At 40.6% G+C, this 6,978-nt stretch overlaps 1 long non-coding RNA gene across 1 annotated transcript in view; it reads left to right on the forward strand.

Annotated features, from left to right (window-relative positions):
- The first annotated feature begins 275 nt into the window (after positions 1–275).
- Positions 276–6,978, forward strand: part of LOC121929677 — a 58,670-nt gene continuing 51,967 nt past the window's right edge. Inside the window, exon 1 of the long non-coding RNA XR_006103718.1 lies at positions 276–368. This is a non-coding gene — a long non-coding RNA (uncharacterized LOC121929677). The remainder of the gene's footprint in view (positions 369–6,978) is intronic.

Raw genomic sequence — 6,978 nt, forward strand, 5'->3', positions numbered from 1 at the left:
TGAGTCCTCCTGGTACAATAGGTTCCTTCTGCATCAGTAACAACTGATGGCAGTCATGAGGGGGCATGATTCTCTTCTTTTCCCCTCACTATTCTCAAGCAGGCTGAAATGATTTTTACTCAGTGACTTTCAGGGTTTTTTTAAAATTTATTTTTGCTGTGATTGAACACAGCAAAACAAAACAAAACAAAACAAAACAAAACAAAAAACCCAAAAGGAACGAAGTGAAAACAACCTCGGCAAAGGAACTCGTGCACTGAAAGGCATGGAAGGTGGGTTACGGAGCCAGTGTGGAAAGGACCTTGCATTGCCAAAGCAGCACACTCACACAATTGCAGAGAAGTGTGATGCCGATCATTTTCAAACCGGTATGTTCCCATTTGCTTCACTAACACAATACTTGTGAGAAAAAAAGCTGGTATGATAAATTCCTGAGTTTTCAATCTTATTTTATTTTATTTTGAGTATTTTATTTTAGATCTCACCAAAGGCTCTCAGAGCAGTTTACAGACTGCTATTTTGACAGTTCCTTGCCTTCAGGTTTACAATCTAAAAAGACATGATACAAAGGAGAAGGGAATGGCTGTGGGGAAGGGGATCAAGTCCAGCAGATACTGCTGGTTCTTATTTCCCTCCAAGGCCAGGATGGTAGCAGTTGGAATAGAGGGAGGACTATCCCCCTCTGGGTCTAGGCATGATGGAGCTGTGCCTGCCTCTTTTCTCCCTCTGTGGCCAGGGACATAGCAGTTAAGATGGAGCTCCTAATCTCTATCTCTGGTTGATGCTGCTATCATTCAGGACTATTTGGCACATACCTTTTGGACTACAGCTCCCAGAATCACTCAGCCAGCATGGGCAGTGATGATGTTGATCACACTGATTTTTTAAAACTGTAACCCCCCAAAAGAAAGCCTTTCCAAGCTCTGGCCATTCAGTTCTTGAAGAATGGATGAACTTGCCACAAGACTAATCAGGTCCAGGTAAGATGCTGCCAGATTATGGTAGAGTCATAAAAGAAGGAAAAGGCACCTGTGTGAGGATGTAGCAGAGGCTTCTTGCATTGCCCCATGCTGCACTGCTGAACACAGTCAGAAGAGTTTAATATATTCAGCATAAGAAGGAAGCAAGCTCCAAAAGCCAACATTTATCTCATTAAAACATGTTGATTGAGACCAGATTTTGAAATGAAATGCCAGAGTGAATAATTCTACTGTAATTATTTTTTAATGATAGGTTTAACTTTTAATATCATTTTTTCCTTGCTGATCAAACTTTGTTTTAAAAAGGCACTGTCCTGAGAATTATTACCAGCTTGGCGTGACATTGGGAGTATCTCCTGGATGTTCTCCCTTTCTTTCTCTCTCTCTTCCTCCACTTCCTCACTTGCATTTACAATCATGCTTTGCATTAGTGCTGTACAATTAGATAAATTGTGTGTGTGGTATTTGAGTTTGTTTTTCTTCTCCCTAAAAAGTAACCAAATTGGTATTAAGTATTCAAGATGTAATCTCCACAGCAGGAAGCAGCAGATCGGATTCATCTTAAATAACAGAGTAACAGCAGAGCTAAGAGTAGAATGTGTTTTCTTTCCTATCAATTATTTTTATGTCAGCTTAATGCTCAAGAAAGTTACTGAGTGAATATGCAGGAGAAATAAGACCTTCATTTACTCCCATCCTTAATAGAAAAATATTAGGGTTTTGCTGTCACTCCTGAAAGTTTCGTTTTAGCTACTTATTATCGGTGTAGGTTTGCAACAACAGCCTTACATAGAGGTTTGGTAAACTTGCTTCTCTTGGTGTTATTTCCCTATTTTATTTTATTTTATTTGTATTGCATCAGTATACTGAGGTATCAGTAGAATATTGAGCTTATTTGTAGATTCAGACAGTGGTGAACATTTCACTGTTTAAGTTGTGTTTCATGAGTATCGCATGACTCCTCACCTGTGTCCTATTCAGGCAACCAGTACATATCTGAAGTCAGTAGTATCCAAATCCTGTCCACGGTCCCCACACACCTCAAGCTCTGATCTTTAATACAGGAATACCATGTCCAATCCTTCTCTCCCATGGTCACTGTTGAGCTGAATGTAGCTTTGATAACTTGCAACTGAATCTGTGGATGGTCAGTTTGAAAGCATTGTGTCTGAGACAGAACTTGGAAATGTTACTTTTTAAAAAGATCACTTCCAGACCCCCTATTCAGCATGGCCATGTTGGCTGGAGGATTCTGAGAGCTGCAGTCCCAGAAACTATCAATCCAAGTTCTGAGCTGTGGGTCATGCTGGGGTGGAGTTCCTTCTGTGGTGTTCAGATTTTTGATCATTCATGGCAATGGCAAACAACCTCTGCACAAATCGTGCCCTTCAACCGCCCATGATCGGTTTGCCTTAGATTATTCATAAGCCAGAAATGATTTGAAGGCACACAACAACAACAAATGCAATCAGGGTATTGTTTTGTGCTGCTGGAGATACACATGCATGAACCAGTCACATCTGTGATGATTTTAGTTTCAGCTGTGTGAGAATATTGATGGAAGGGATGAGCTTCTTTAGTTTGTAAAGCTCTGCATCTGCATAGAGCTGCTAAGAGAGTTGCTTCATTGCCTTTGCTCCTCTAAAAAATGTAAGCTGCCTTGCTGGTTCAAACCGAAGATGTTATTTTCTCATTGTCCAGTCCAGTTCTTTTGGGTACCTCTCTAAGAGTGAAATCATTCTAGTCTCAATTCATTTTGTTTCCTAAGAAAGCACAGCAAATGGCAAGTTTGGGTTGGGGGGGGGGACCAATGCTAGCCTTCCATTGGTCGAAGGCAGTGAGGCAGAAAGCACCTGACCAGGTGTCATCCCTCTTCTGGGGTGTCACCCAGTGCGGGCCACACTACTGCACCCCCTAGTGACACCACTGTCTTGAGGTGAGTGAAAGTTCACTATAAATTCCTGAAATACTTCCTAATTTGTTTGTTCTGATGTGTCTCCTAAATCAGTTTTATTGGGTGGACCAATTCAGACACTGTGGTCGGAACACAAGAGCTGCTGAAAAACAATTTTTCCACAATCTGACAACTCCATTAATGAATCTGTAATCTAAAAGTGGTTAATTGTGTTTGCACAGATCATCTGTGTGATTTGGGCTGCACAAATGATCAGTGTGCGTGTGTGCGTGTGTGTGTCACTGATGTGATGTGGAGCCAGACCAGGGGGAAACAGTTTTGCTGTGATTATTACTAGATCAGAAACAATAATATAGTTCAGTTCAGTTCAAGTTTATTGAGCTGGCTATAAGCCATAGCAATATCCTAGAATATTAAAGATATTAAATTGAACATCAGAACATGACCTGTTTTTTTGTGTGTGTATTATTTGTATTGCTTTAGGAAAACAACAACAGACAGTGGTGTTGGATCTGTATCAACAAATGTGAATAAAGAAATCCTGCTACCAATAAGGGCTTCTGCAGGTAATATCTTCCATCCTAACTGGTTTCACACAAGGAAGCATATTCGTAGACAATGCTCCTCATTGCTAATCTCAAACTTCCTGGTGCACTCTTTGGATTTGTATGGGTCAATACAGTTTTCCTAGAAGACTGCAAGATTTAGGAATACTAGTTCAAATTGTTTAAACTGAAAAGTGAGGAGGAGAACCCTTCTGTGTGGAAGTACTCTTAGAATAGCTTCCTGCTTTAGGACACTTACATCTAGATGAGCACATGAGCCCAATGGGCATGTGTACCAATCTCTGTTGTTCACTGCCACATCAGCAGCTGGCTTGTAAAGTAAGAGCTTTGTGACCCAGATTCAGGGTTTGATCTTGGATTAAAAGGGTGACTTAAGCATATTTGAAGAGCCAAGTGTGGTGCAGTAGTTTGAGTGTTGGACTATGACTTTGGAGACCAGAGTTTGAATCCCGGCTCTGGCATGGAAACCCATGTATTCTCTCAGCCTCAGAGGATGGCCATGGCAAACCCCTTTGAAGAAACTTGCAAAGAAACCCCTGTGATAGGGTCACCTTAAGCCAGACACCACTTGAAGGCACACAAGAACAAGCATACAGTATGTGACTGAAACTTGACATAGGTGAAGATGAAAGAGAAAGTTTGATTATGCCCACTAGGTTGTCAAGTATAATAGAAGGCATGGTCTGAGGGTCAGGTTGGATGTCTGAATTGGTAAAGGTGATCTGAGAAGTGTTGCGGGTTCCCTACAAATCAATTGTTTCAAGGAAGGATTTCAGACTTCAGGCTAAGGATCATTATTCATAGCTTCCATGGTAGCCGTGAGTCTGATCAGTATCTGGTCCTATACAGTTGGCAGGGTGCTTGCTTGATCTGGTTTTTACTCAGCACTAAGAAGTTGCCCATGTTTGTTACTAGTTGGAGGTCTCAGGTTTTTGACATTAATGTGATACCTTTTCCTTGTTATGGCAATGGCTTTTATTAACTACTTTTCTGTGGAGAGGTAATAATAATAATAATAATAATAATAATAATAATAATAATAATGATGTTTATTTATATACCGCTTTTCCAAATTAGATCAAAGCGGTGTACAACAGGAAGTACAATACAAAGTCAAAATAAAACATAACAGGCCTCTCTCCCCCTCAAGATGGTGGTCGGAAGGAGGGCTTTTTCTTCTTTCAGGCAGGCAGTTGGAGCTTGCCTGCCTCCCTCTCCCCAAGATGGTGGCTGAAGGTAATGGCTTGTTGGGCATGTATGCTGCCTCTGTGTGAGTAATGGAAAAGGGAGAAGGAAAGGTCATGGGGTGAATGCAACAAAAAGGTTTGCTTTGTAAGATATTCTTCTCAGAAATTCCAAGATGCAATAACTGTATTGGCCACTTGGGGGAAGCAGTGACCATTTTCCCTGGGTTTTTTTAGTAACACAATGATAACAGTAACGTATTAATAACAAGTAACTCAGCAAGTTGTCTTTCTGTATGGCAGTAACAGTAACAAGTAATGTTCTGTTGAGTACTTGAAGTTATTAGTAAAGCAATGCTTTCCTTTTAAAAAGTAACATTCCAAAACCTGTCTTTACTTGTTTGTCAGCAGAGGGATTTGAAAGAACCCCATTCTAATGGACAGATCATTGGAAAAACAGTGATATGGTTCAGATTTGTCACAGCCCCCTAACACTACAAAAATAGGGTTAAGATTTCTTAGGAGTCTTAATTTCTGCAGGCATGGTGGGTGTCTTATTTAACTGCTACCTCTGATAGATTCCTTAATGGACTGGGACACAGGGCCTTTTCCGTAACAACATCTTTACTAGGTTTTAGTATATGGGCTGTGATTACAGTACTATAATATCCCATCAAGCTTTTAATAGTTTTTACTGTTGCTTTCTGGTTTTATTGAGACGAATGTTCTGGCTTCTCTTTTTAATTTTGTTATGACATATCAGTTTCATTCTGTTTTGATTACTATTTCCCCCCCAAATTTTGTGCTTTTGCCTTAGAGGTGATGTCTAAATATGTCACGTAAGTAAACAAATAAACAATTTCTTTGTGAATTCTCTCATGAATTGGCCTGACCTGTACCTTCCAAATTGAAGCACAGACTGAAATGTAGTTCCCTACCAATTTTTGTGTTTCCTGGATATTCTGACTCAGTTCTTGGCAAAAAAGAGAAGAAGACATAAAATATGTTCAGAGATGCAATACATACAGCTCCATAAAACTACATATTTAAATGTAGATTTTCTACAGATTTGACTCCCTGGTTAATGGGGACATAGGACAGAATGGACTTACAGGAAACAGAGGTCCAAGGGACAAGACTGCAAATTATTCCTATGCAGGCATTTCACTCTCTGTATGTGTTAGGATCTGAGTCCCTCAGAATTGCTGCCATGCTGGCTAGCCATTTATGGCACCAGCTTTGCTATGTATTACTGGATGATGGGATATTTCATACCTTTGATATTGCTGGGTGGAATGGATGTTTTTCTTCCTGCAGCTGGCTAATGAACAAATGTGAGGGAAGGTAATATGCATTAGGTACAAAACTGCTTCAGTGGGAGTGCCTGGTATGGAAGGAGATGGCAGGGCCATCTTGGGAAAGGGGATATTTTGGAGTGGGAACGAATGGGGTTTGAATTGCTCTGTACTTTTAATATACTGTGTAACTGAAATTGCTTTAGTTTTAGCAATATCGCCATGCTGTGAACGACTTTAGTTTCATGAATCAAGCTTTCTGTTTTCGCATTGAGGCTTGGAGCTTGTCGACACAATTAAAATACTCCATGTTTCATTCAAAGAGAATGTGATCTGGCCACACACAATTTGTAGGGGTGTGGGCTTTTGGTGCCCTCCCCTCTGAATAACTCCTTAACTTCTACAAAAAAGGCTTCACGGTTTTTACTTGAGCATCTATGGAAATCTATAGAAATGGCATTATCACATATATGGCCATCCGTGGATTTGGATGGCTGTATATTTTGACAGAGGGAAGGTGAATAGATGCAAATAGATGTGAATTTGCACAGGAAAGTGAAGACAATTGTCAACGTGAATGTTTGAAAATGCATACCAATTTGCACAATATACTTAACATGTATACTAGCCCTTGGATTTCTGATCTGAGGCCAGCCAGTACATGCCAATATGCATGATTTGGATGTGGGCAGGTCCAGTCCTCCTGTTAGATGGAATGAGGCAACCGCTTCAGATGGCAGATGCGGCAGGGCAGTCACGTTACTTGAGGATACCTAGCTATTCCAAGTTAGGCACTCAATTTACATGTGGCTTTCATTTTATTTCCTGCCAAGAAGTAATTCCATGTCTGCTCAGGTGCAGAGAAAGAAGCTGGGCTTCCACCAATCAGTTTTCTAGCAGGGAAGGAGAGAAGAGAAGTCTGATTTTTGCCTTCTCCATCCTTGGGGATCCATACTGGCAATTCTGGATAGTGGATCGGTGTGTGTGTGTGTGTGTGTGTGTGTGTGTGTACTCATTTGCACGCATGATTCTTCTTTC

Source organism: Sceloporus undulatus, chromosome 4 (genome assembly GCF_019175285.1).
Source record: "Sceloporus undulatus isolate JIND9_A2432 ecotype Alabama chromosome 4, SceUnd_v1.1, whole genome shotgun sequence".
In the NCBI taxonomy this organism is placed as follows: domain Eukaryota; kingdom Metazoa; phylum Chordata; class Lepidosauria; order Squamata; family Phrynosomatidae; genus Sceloporus; species Sceloporus undulatus.